This window comes from Littorina saxatilis, linkage group LG2, assembly GCF_037325665.1.
Source record: "Littorina saxatilis isolate snail1 linkage group LG2, US_GU_Lsax_2.0, whole genome shotgun sequence".
NCBI lineage: Eukaryota > Metazoa > Mollusca > Gastropoda > Littorinimorpha > Littorinidae > Littorina > Littorina saxatilis.
Genome location: NC_090246.1, coordinates 20,923,224 through 20,936,099, shown reverse-complemented (window position 1 = coordinate 20,936,099; position 12,876 = coordinate 20,923,224). Strand labels below are relative to the sequence as shown.

General features: G+C 41.7%; 1 protein-coding gene across 2 annotated transcripts in view; it reads left to right on the top strand.

Moving 5' to 3' along the window:
• The window catches only part of LOC138958454 (serine-rich adhesin for platelets-like), a 156,640-nt gene that overhangs the window by 91,851 nt on the left and 51,913 nt on the right, over nucleotides 1-12,876 (top strand). Inside the window, exon 1 of one of the 2 annotated variants that reach the window (XM_070329621.1) lies at nucleotides 2,742-3,283. The exons of the other annotated variant lie outside the window; for it this stretch is intronic. The gene's annotated coding sequence lies outside the window, so the exon portion shown is untranslated. Of the gene's footprint in view, nucleotides 1-2,741; nucleotides 3,284-12,876 lie in introns of those variants that run through there. 2 annotated transcript variants of the gene reach the window in all.

Here is a 12,876-nt window from a genome sequence, read left to right as displayed (position 1 = left end):
GTCCGGTCCCCCCTCTGAAGTAGTCCCCCGGGGGACCAATTCGTGGCAAAAACTGCTCTATAATGGTCCCCCCTTAGACATCCAGCCTCGTTTTTCTTGTTACAATGTTAGTAATGTTACCAGCAATTTCAGAGAAAAGAAAGGAAAGAATCAGAGACTGGTTTCATTTCTTCTTATCAGTATTTATTTATTATTCATTTTATTTCATGTGATTTTTCTTTTGAACGGCATTATAACTCAGATCTATTTTATTTTCTGCAAAATATAGTCAAACAAAGAGATTGCTGTCTGTGCACTACATAATACCGGACGAAGATATAGATTGAAAATGGCTTGAATGCCTAAGAAAAACGAGGCTGGATGTCTAAGGGGGGACCATTATAGAGCAGTTTTTGCCACGAATTGGTCCCCCGGGGGACTACTTCAGAGGGGGGACCGGACCGGATCCTACACCGGGGTTTTAGTTCGCGCGTCCTCTGAGGAAGGAAATTGACTCCTACAATCAAGCACAGAAAGAGCACGTTAGGGGGCATATATATACATGTAGCAGGTAGTGTGCAAACAGCCACCCATAGTAAACATTTACCCTTGTTTGCTTTTTTCCAGGGAGCTCCAAGCTTAAAGAATAGATAGATCTGTATTACCTGATGTACTCTCCGAAACACACTCAAGAAAAATGTTCTGCGAGTGAATATAACAAGAAGCTTGTTTTTCTCTATCAGCATGAAGCGCCTAATGTTACTCAGTGTTCGATGCTTGCTTGCATGTAAATGTTTCTGCATGATGTTTGCATAATTAACATCGGCAAGGAATGTAAGGAATATTTCCGTTGTAAAGAAAAAAAAAGAAAAAAAAAAAAAAAAAAAAAAACATTGGCAAGGACGTGTTTAAAAACGTGAAGTCTTAATAACTTACAAGCATGCTTGAAAGTTGCTGGAGAAGATAAATGGCTTATAAACTGTCCAGTTGAGTTTAACGTTTTACAGAGGCACGGTATTGGTTGTTAAGTAAAGATATGCCTGTATGATCTGTGTACATTGACGTAATTCAAAGGCCATATTTATTGTATTTCGTGCAAACCCCATCTGACGCTTTCTCACGCAGTATTAAGCCAATATACACACAGCTGAAGAAACCGCAGCTCAAGATCTATATTTTATGGAGTCGTGTTTTGCCCGGGGGCACTATAAGTATAACACATGGAGTTCAGTTGGAGGCTCACATGCTATCTCTGGGCTGTCAAAGTCTAGCCTCGGGCAAGCAGTCCTTGACATCAAGGCGTGATCACTTGTTTGAATCGTTTTGATCTTGAACGGTTTTGATTTATCAATGTGTGTGAATCTTGCTAGCGTTACAAGTAAATTGAGATTCTAGACGATCCGTAGTACCCACCAATGTTCGCGCAACGGTATGACATATCCATGATACGTGTTGTAACTGACAGACTCAGTTGGTATACATTTGTGTATCGATTGGGCCCCCCCAAAAAGTTGTATGTTTTTGGTCACCCGACCCTACCTATTTTTTTCCCGCCGACCCTAGAATTTTTTTTTATTGCAAATTTGTAAAAAAAAATAGAGAAAAAAAAAGCGTCAAAACGAAAGTAACAGACGGCAGACGACACAAGGGGGATAACCCCGCATCCCTTTTGTCTCATTTGTTTTGTAATGTGTTGTCTTTCTCTTTGTATAGTAAGTCCAGTCTTTTTACGTCACTGTATAGTTATTTTCTACCCTGAAAAAAAAAAATTCCTACCTACCTACTTACCCTATTTTTTGTAGCCATGTTACCAGAAACATGCAACTTTTTTTTGTTGGCCTTATTACCAGTGAGTCAAGTTGGACTCTATTGTCATGTTTCTTGTGTAATGATTATACTTTCACATTCGGTTAACTTTGATCGTTTTTGTTTACATAAGAGTTGTCAGATCAGAAATATCATGGGCAATAAAAAGAAGAGTAAGAGGACAAGCTTTCCAGTTATCCTCTCTGAACCGAAAAACATACTCAGGTCAGGGTATTGGTTTTTGGTATGTGACCAAGTGGAAGGCTGGTTTTATCCCATTTAAAAACAAAACCTGGATCTGAGATGGTGATCAAATCTGTTTTCCCGAGAAGGAGTGTGCCTTCAAAGAAACGTCTGACATCAGACAAATTAAAGTCTTTCAGAAATTACATGTCTTCAGACGCGAGTAGAATTCTCGTCTTGATTTTGCAACGCCCATACGTGGAACGAACGCTTTTTGGGGCAACGTTTTCAAAAAGAAACAAGCTTGCACCCAAGTGTTGATATATGTTGGAGACACACACAGAGTAAAGGATGATCTCCCTTGCTCATGTATAATCTCTATGCATTCTCGCTCTTGACGTCATTCTATATTTAACTTTTCTTGAAAAGTACAAGCGATCGAGTGCACATTTTGGCATTTTTAGCAGCGCTCTCATTATAACTTTCTATTTTTATATATATGTATATATGCAATGCGTCCAAGGAATCAAAAACTTAGAAAACAAGAAACTTGTGTTGCGTTTGATTGATCTGCGCGCAATTCCTCATATTTTCTATTCAGTAACGACAGCCCCAAACAGCTGTTGAAGCAAAACCCTCCATGCATGTCACATTCGAGCATGGCGGCGCTTTTTCAAAAGACTGATGGTGATTCAAACTGTTTGCTCTCCAAGCTGGCTGCTTTTACGGCCGCGAACATGAGGTTTAAAGCAGAAGGTGGAGAGGATAAAGAAAAAGCAGAGAGAGAGAGAGAGGGGAACATTATTTCCGCGTGTGAGAACTGCGCGTTGAATATGCAAGCAGTTAACAGACCATGAAAACCGAATGATGTGGCCTAGATATCGAAGGTGGACGGTTTTCTTTCACTCTTAATCTTGTGTCAAGTGGATGCGTGCAGAGCTGAGAGGGATCTGGAGAGGATGAAGACTGCATGCGCACGTACGCAAACGGCAAGGTCTGCAGGACTACTAAAAAGAATAAGTACAGCGAGTTGCGCAGAAGAAGCATGAAGGAATATGAACATCATTGTTTGCGGGACGAATAATTATAAAGAAATATGAACTTCAAGGCCTGCTGGTGAAATATAAAGGTGTAGTGTTGGAAGAAGTGCGGCAGTAGTGCGAAGGTTACTGTAACTGTGATATCTTGTCTCTGCATGTGCTGGTGGTATCAGTGGTGCACGCCTTTCTTCTACTGTGACCTAAAAGGTATTGTCATTCCGTGAGAGATTTGACTGTGTTGAATGGAGCCAGCACCATTCTTGATGACTGAGAAGGTGAGGTTAATTATGTTTGTTCTTTTCCGGTCGATACTCTCTCAGGTGCGGTACACTGACGAATTAGTCTCTAATCTTGTTTACAGTTAAGTGAGAGTTGGTTTTTTTTAACGCATGCGAGGATTTCTTGGCCTGTTCACAAAGTTTCGTCTGAGTTTAGCAAGGAACTTGACACACAAAAAAGCCGCCGAAAACGCATACACGTTTATGTGGCGTTTACCTGAAGCCAACGACCTCGATAGTAGGCTAAGCCTTGTTTTCTTCACATGACAGTTAGTTGCGAGACAGAAGAAAACGAGTAGAGAATGCCACACTATAAACCTGTTAGTGACCCGTCATGACTCACGATCACAATGTGAGTTGTTTTTCAAATGGAAAAGTGTTATTTTAACCAGCATTTATTTCATTGTACTCTATTTATGCTATTTTGTTCTGTTTGGTTCTTTTTTTACGATTGGGTTCAATTAAAGTGATCAATTTGCTGAATCTTTTTATACTGACGTTGTATTGGTATTATAATTTTTTGAATTTTATTTTACTCTGGAACAGGCCTGAAAAAAAAGCAAAGGCGTCGATTTAAGTGCAAAAAGATCGATTAGACAAAACATTATTTCACACTTTTGTTTCAACAAGGCTGCAAGTGCAAAACTATTGTTACTAACTAAGAGCAAAACATTTTTGTTGTGAGAGAACCACCGGCTATTCGACAGTCACGAACATAGTGATAGAATTATCCTCAAAACAGACAGAAGTACGTAGTATCAGACTCAAGTATTTTGAACTTTACAAAACGAGTGCGTGCACATAATGTTGACAAGAGAAGCAATTTGTTATTCAGAAGTAAGTGCCTGGATTATTAGAAACTGAAGAACCCTGCCACTTAACACTAGATAATGTATGGCTTTTTATGAGGAAGTCGCAGCAGATTAAACGTAGACGTATAACTTGAACGTGTTCGAGATTAGCGCAACCAATCATTCGTACTTTGTTCTTTCAGTACTTATCGCTTTTTTGGCTATAGTGTGTTTGGCTTTCACTCGGAAAGCTGTCTCAGTATGTAAATAGAGAAGTAAAACTTGAACGTGTTTGAGATTAAACCATTCGTGGAATGTCCTTTTCAGCGTCTTGATCGCTTGATTTGTTTCTTAAACACATGGGGTCATGTTTGTCGACAATCATTCCAACTTGTACCAAAAAAAAGAGGGGAAAAAATTGAACGTTTTGGAGATTAGCCAAACCAAGTCTTTCGCGGTTCGTCCTTTTCGATAGATTTTAAAACTTGATTTGTTAAACGCACAAGTAATTGCGAATTTTTACTTCGGACATCGAATCCAGATTGGCAAAATTAGCAAGATTGGCGGTGATACGTAGTTTAGCAACACAGATCCACAGACAAGATATTCCCAATGCTCTGTCTGGATGCCTAATTGTTATATAATTGCATAATTATTACTTGTCTGAATTATCTTCAAAATTGCAGCAGTCAAAGCAGGAAGTGGTGATAAGAGTAACTAGGCTATCTGAATGGCGTTATCTTTCTTTGTAAGCTAGTTTTCATGAGAAACGACGACGAAGAAGAAAAAGATGTCCCAAGGTCGACTGCCCCGAGGCTAGTGACGTTTGAACAACTGAATTAGAGAGAATTTGAAAAACTGATGCTTTTCTTGTCTGCTATCATCTTCGGTTTGTTGCCGGAAGTACATATTTTTGTTACACACACACACACACACACACACACACACACACACACACACACACACACACACACACACACATAAATGCGCACACACACATACACACATGGGCATGCACGCACGCACGCACACACTCACACACACATACACTAACACACACACCCTCACACACACACTAACACACACAATCACACTAACACGTTTATCCTACATACGTGAGAGAGACACCCGTGAGATAGCCTAATAATCGTTCAAATCACACGTGTGTATATCATGTAAATGAGGTCATGTCAAGCAAATCTGGCAAGGACCTGTTTTTCCACTGCTTATGATGCCAAAGTCACCGAGACAAACGTCATTATAGAAACAAAAATTGCGCTCGCTAATTACCCTCGATGAATCTTTAGAACTAACACGTCACGCCACACTTTCAGAGTGACGTTTCTTTGCTTTGACGTAATAGATTGCACGAGGCCTTAGAAGAGATCGAGGTTCCAAAACAAGCGTCTTCAATTTAGCTGCCTCGACTGCAGGACATTTTCAGTAAAATACACGTAAGTACAGTATGTAGGATAAACAGAATACTACATGGCTTGCTGTTTCGTACCAGATTTACACTCGTTGCTTTTTAAAATAGTGAACAGCTCGCTTTCGCTCGCAGTTCAATATTTAAAAAAAAAATTCGCGTAAATCTGGTACAACACAGCAAGCCATGTAGTATTCTCTATATGTACGCACATAGGTAGATATGTACATACATACGTACCGACGGTACGTACATATCTACCTACCAACAGATAGACAGGCAGGCAGGCAGGCAGACACACACAGACAGACAAACAGACAGACACACATATGCGTACTTACGCACGCACACACACGCGCATATATTCACGCGCGTGCGCTCGCACACAAATGTATTTCTTCGAATGTATTCCTTTGTTCATGTATCAAGGTGTAAATCGAATGTCATTGTAGACTGACACTTTGCATTTATCCTTCTTCCTTCGTTACTTGGACTTCAAACCTCATCGAAATATCTCTCTTGACTGTTCTATACCTCTAGATATTGCCTTTACTTTGTAGAACTTTATACTGCTAATGAAAATATTTCTCTTTGAACAATTATTTTAACAAGGTAAAGTGTCTCTGCATTGATTTGCGTCAGATTGTGCCGAGTGTTGGAACTAAATGGGTTTTATCGATCCTGTGTAGAAACTGAAGGTTGCCTCTTTTACTCGGCACGATTTTCCCACATTGTGGCTTCTGGGGTGTTCGAGTTCCTTTACTCACCGTGGTGTTTGGATAAAGATGCACTGTTTGAGCGGAGTGTCTCTCATTATTATCATCGCTTCCAGGCTCTTGAGGCGACCTGGGCCGAGGTGCACGAGACAGGTACCAACCGGGTGGGAGCCAGCCGCGCTTTTCGATTGGTTGAAATTGAGATTTGTTTTGATTTTAACGAATCAGACCCCGCGGTTTGTTCTCTCCCGTTTGGGTGGCACCCACTTTTGGTTCGTGCACCTGAGCCCTCCGGTGTCGGATACCACTGATAGTAATAAATGCCGCATTAAAACATTCACACGGGAAAGCATTAAGATATATCTTTAATTTTTCTTCGCTTCCAGGGTAACTGATTTATTTTGTCTGGAAAGCTGTTGGACACCAGTGATACAAATAAATGTTGCATGGGAAAGTTGAAAATCAGGGATTAAAATCACGCATACAATCTGGGTAGAAAGGCTTGACAAACGAGCTACAGGAACCATACCTCTTGTCCCAACCCCACTAAAATCCTACCCCTAGGCTCCTTCCCACTTCTGTAACATGAGGATTTGAAGATGTGAACATGTGCATACCATTTCGAGAATGAAGGAGAGAAAAAAATAGTTTTCATGGTTTTATTTCTTTTATTCTTTTTTTTTAATTCTATATTTGTTGTTGTTGTTGTTGTTGTTATTGTTGTTGGCCCAAGCACAGAAACCTAATGAACCTTCAGAGCTTGGTATCATCATTTGAAGCTGCTTGTGCGATCAATTTGTTGGAGCTTTTCTCTCTTGTTCAATCAATGATGCCTATTTAGACCTGACAGGAATATTTCACAGCAGGAAGACACCAGAACACTGGCAAAATAGCCCCAAGGTCTGTCTTTCTCTGTCATTGCCGCGGCTAAAGTGACATTTCTGTGTTCTGGCATTTGCTTTACATCCCGGCCTTTCCTCTGTCCTCCCATTCACGTCTTGGAAGTGAATACAGGAATCAAGGTAGCCGGAGGCTTCAATGTCATTTCATTTTAATGCCACCCTGTTATTAAACCTTTCAGTGCCGTCCGTTCTACTTCTAAATTTCTAACAGACTTTCGTATAAGGCCTAAAAAAAAAATAGGTGTGGTTTAACCCGACCTACCCTATTTTTAGGGGCCGACCCTATAACTTTTTTATTACATTTGTCAACAAAAAAACAAAAAACAAAAAAAACCGAGTGCAGAAAACGCAATGAAAGCAAAATCGCCCGAGTCGCACACTTATTTCCCTGTCAAGTAGGTTTAATTTGTACACATTAGAAAAAAAAGTTTAAAAAAAAAAAGTGATTGCCTACCTTCCTACCCTATTTTGTTTGGCTATGTTACCTTAACCACACCTATTTTATTTTTGGCCTAACAGTCGAACCTGCCCTTTTACGACCACTTCCCCATTATGACAGCGCTAAACGATCCCCGATCAGGCTTTTTTCACTTTGTATAATAATTCACCTTTCCATAGCGACTACCGGTCTATAACGACCACGTTTGGTCGGTTCCTTGTGTGGTTGTTTTAGGTTATAGAATTCAAAATATAACATGCAATTGTAACAAAGCCTTACTGTATCTAAACGTTAACACATTCTATTACTATCAGGAGTCTGTATTCGTTGCGGTGCATTTTGACCATATTAAAATGTCAACTGATAACATTTCCAGCTATGTATACGACTGCACATTTAATAACCGGGCACAGATGTGCACGAGTTGCAACTGATTTACGGATCAACCAGAATTAGAGCAACGTGTTTCTTGTGTCAGCTTTCCTTCTTTTGTAATTTTATGTTGTGCCTGAGCGTTTCTTTTGTGCATATATATACAATCTACTTCTTTTGTAAGCTTTACTTGTTATGTTTCTATTCTGGGCGTCGTGTTTTAAATTGCTTACTTCAAGAGATAAGATTAGTGGGATGTCTTCATATGCACATAGCTTCTTTTGTACAGTGCACAGTTTTGTCCACAATAGTTTTGAACAAAAGAATTAGATGTCTGTCACGTTTCAATAGATCACAGAAGGTGATTATGAAAGGTCAGTTACTGCTAACTAACTAACCACACCACGATCCACTCTCGCAGTCATACAAATAGATAGAATCAACAAAAGTATAAGTTTCAGACGCTTGTTTATATACTATCTCGCCACCTCCCTCGAGACTTCACTCCAAAAGATGTTTTTACGTTCAAAACGTAAAAAAGTCACTGACAAAAAATGCCAGTTAAAGTTTAGAAAATGATAATAACACGCTGATCCCGTGTATAGACAGGAAAGTTAACTGTTCTGCCAAAAAGCACTGGTTTAAGCAGGTGTCACACCCCCACGTTGTTACCACTCCAATATGTAATCACAAATAATAAAAGATGACTTGGTGGTAAAAGGCGCAACGACATGGTGCACTTAGCTTTTAGTTACGGAGTGGGCGACCCGTAAATAGTCCTTCCCCACTACTGCTTCGTTGATTGTAGTGCCAGTCGGCGTGGAACGAAGCAGGGAACCGTGGGGAAATCAGGCGCCTCACTCAGCTGCTGAAGACAACGGGTGGTCGTGTAGGTGACGTCACTGCCTGCCGGAAGACCCCTGCCGACGGTGACGGCCTCACCGGTTATCCCAGCAGCAGCAACAGCATACTGCACAGCGACACCAGGTTACCGCATACAGCTCCGCGACACCAGGTTATGTAGGTAGTAGATACCAGATAAAGATGTTCCGGTTACCGCTGAGTAGACTGCAACAAAAAGCATCGGTGCACGAAACATTCCACGCAACCCTTCACCCTCCACCTTCAAACATGTCACCTTTACATATTTCATAGAGCACGTGGCCAGCACAAACGAACTTTTAAAACAACAAATCAGCTATTTTCCTTCCTTCTCTCCATATCTGCAATAACCATATACAGATTATACTTTTAGCGTCACAACGAGCATATTATGCGCTAACCTGGAAAGAACAACAGAGTATTTCATTCCACAAACATAGACTCGTCAACACCGTTAAATAACGAGTTATTACCTTAACAGCCTAATGTAAGTAGCTCTCCTTTAAGCGAATCCGCTTCCTTTGTATGGCTTTCGTCCGTCGACGATTTTCCTGCCACACTCCCTCTTCTGTTGAATTTACTTCATGCGTGGGAATTTTTCCCCCGCTCAGCCAAGAAACAACCTGACAGCCTCGTCGTCAGCAACATGTAAACAGCGAAAAGTGGTCCCTTTTTGACGTTCCTAACAGCCCTACTGTATAAGCAGAACGGCACGTTGACATAAAATGCTATATCCCGTGTTGAATACCATCAAACTCTTAGGAAAACAAGAAATTCCTCCGACGTAGGAAAAACACCCCCGTCAAAGGGAAATAACCTTCTCAGTTGGTGGCAGTGACTGAGTGAGAATGGTTATTTCCCTTTGACCATTAAGATGATAATTTTAATCCACCAATAACTCCCTAACCGTGTGTTTGACTGGTCCCAATTTTTGTAAGGACCGTCTCAGGAATGTATAGAACCTGTTCACCAAGTTTGGTGACGATCGGTCCGTTCATTCTTGAGATCTATATGCGAACACAAACAAACAAACAAACAAACAAACAAACACATCGAGCGAAACCTATACACACCCCTATACCGGGGGTGTAACAAACAAACAAACAAACAAACACATCGAGCGAAACCTATACACACCCCTATACCGGGGGTGTAAAGACACCGACCCTTCCTATCTTGCTGCTTATGTTCAAGTGTGTCGTTTCAAGTCATCCTCAAAACACCTTGAAAAACATCACGTGACTCCAGCGACCAATCACTATCGTCACACGTACAGCTCAGTTCCCAGTTGTTGATTTTGTCCAGACAGCAAAATCACGCACGTGGAACCCCTGTACACAATGTCGCCCCTTGCATGCCAGCCAGGCGTGCAGAAAACGAAATCCCCGTGCCAAGCTCGGTCAGCAGAAACCAGCCCGTCGCCAAAAGCACAGGCGCTTTTCGTTGCAATTCGAGAAAGGCATCCCACAGAGTGTTCGTTTCTCAATCCATGTCACCATAGATCATTTATCCTGGACCGCCAACTAGCTCTCTCTCCGCTCTTTCTCTCTATTACGAGGTAGCGGCCTCTCGCATTTAGGAACCTACGCTTACATGGCCTTTCAGAAATCAGGGGGATGTCATATCCGGTGTCGATTGTAAACATGGACGAAGTTGCCGAGGTGAGTTCTGAAAATGCTAAAATAAACTCAGCTAAAGTGCATAAGGAACATGTTTTTCGATGAGTTTTGTTAAGTTTATAATAACTTATAGAGGGACATCTTAAAAAAGAGCATAATTGTAAAGTTATGATGTTGCGCTATATAAATGCTCATTTATTATTATTATTATTATATTAAGTTTAGTTTGGAGTTTTGGAAAATCCAGTTCATTGTCACCTCCCATTGTCACAAATAACTGGAGCGTGCTTTCTTTTCACTGTCTTCGAATCGCTGGCCTTTCAAACCGGACGCTAAGCGCCCCTGAAAGTCGAGCGTCGTAACCTCAAAGGGTCACGTGACGAGTTGGCGGTCCAGGCTATTTGGTCTATGTCACTAAATCGTGACAATGTCGAGAGAAAAATACCACTGCCCCCCCTGCACAGTTTTGTCCACAATAGTTTTAAACAAAGAATTAGATGTCGAGAAAAAAATACCACTGCCCCCCCCCCCCCTCCCTCACAGATTTGTCCACAATAGTTTTGAACAAAGAATTAGATGTCGAGAAAAAAATACCACTGTCTCCCCCCCCCCCCCTCTTGTTTTTGTCCTTTTTGTATTGTTTTGTTTTGTTCGTTAAATGCCGTTCTGACTTTCCTAATATTTCAACATTCCTGTCTCACTGCAATGTGATTAATGCAATAGCTTCTGCTGTGGAACATTACACAGAGACTAAACAAAGACACCCCATGGGTATCAATTTCGTTTGCTAGGCTTTTAGGTTTGTGCCCTGAATAAAACCTAGAGCTTACCAGGACGCCAATGCTCGTTTGCATTTGAAATGACAAGTTATACCCGCTGCAAATTTGTAACGCTGAAAAACGTTTCAGATTAATGATTTTAATGCCGCCTATTTTGTTTGTATGGTGAAACACTTAGCACACATATACTGGAATTACGTCTTCGACATCAGTTAAAGTTTCTCTCTCTTACAGAACATTTGTTATAAAGTATACATTTGAAGCGTGTGTATAGTAAGTAGTGTTTGTATTTCTTGATTTTTTTGTTGTTTTGGCGTTGCTGTTTTAGAATAAATTAAGTCTTTTTTTCTTGTTTGTGTTTTTTCGTTTCAATTACAGATTGTAAACCAAGACTCAGCCTTAAAACCTTCATCCTTGTTAAATGAAGGTCCGTTCAGTTCAGTTCTCTAAAATTAAGGCAACGAACTTTTCAACTTTTCTCATCGCAAGTCCAACACCAACACATGACTCTGCACGAGCCAGCTTTCTCCCAGTGTGTCATGTCATGATGCAGCAGAAACCAGTTTGGGGCGGGGGCGAGGGGGGGGGGGATGTCCCCGGTGGGGTTGGGTACAGGTAAGGGTATAAGGGTAAAGATAAGGGGGCAAATGAAAAGAGTGCAAGTGTTTTTTGACAGCAGGGTGTCTTTTATCGGGGTCAGCGTTGACACCGTGTTTTTGGCGGTGTCTGTCATGGAGGTGGTTTTTTTTTTTTTTTTTTTTTTTTTTGGGGGGGGGGGGGGAATCAATGGATCACTACTGACTGTCCCTTTCACGCTGACTTGTAAGTGAACTGGTACATGGTGTGAACAGGGCACAAGATGGATAGTGATCATTAGGACAGCTTGTCTTGTTACGTGTCTTCTTGGTCAGTACCCTTCAAGAAATGGAGGGATGGGGAGGGGGGAGAGCTCATACAGGTAAGGGTAGAAAGTCAGTGTTGGCGTTCCTTGGGAAAGGATGGAGGTAAATGCAGATTTAGTCTAAGGACAGTGCAGTAATGCAGTCAGTCTTTGTATCGACAGACAATGGCAACCGTTCCCTCACGCAGGCACACGCTTGACGGAAAGACGATACTTACACTGAGACACAGACACAAGCATAGACTGAGGCACACACACACACACACACACACACACACACACACACACACACGCACACACACACACACACACACACACGCACACGCACACACACACACACACACACACACACACACACACGCGTGCACACACACGCATGCACACACACATACACACCCTCCCCACACACACCACTCTCCCCCCTCTCTCTCTCTCTTCCCTCCTCCTCCTCCTCCTCCTCTTCCTCCTCTCCATCCACCCCCTCGTCATGTCGCTCCACTTCCTAGCAGTTTACCCCTGGATAAATATATGCAGCGCAAACAGCCCATAGAAAAGCGGTGTGCACTGAGAAAAACAAATCACTACCTACCCCCCATCACGACCGGAGCGTTTTAACGCCACCTCCCACAGCCAGAGCATGACAAAGTGGACTGGTTTTACCTGTCTTGTCCCAAAAACTGAGGCGGTAGGCACAGACAGTGTAAGCATATACCATGCATAACACAGACTAACGCCTGGCGTGTGCGTAGGCTTGGTTTTGGTC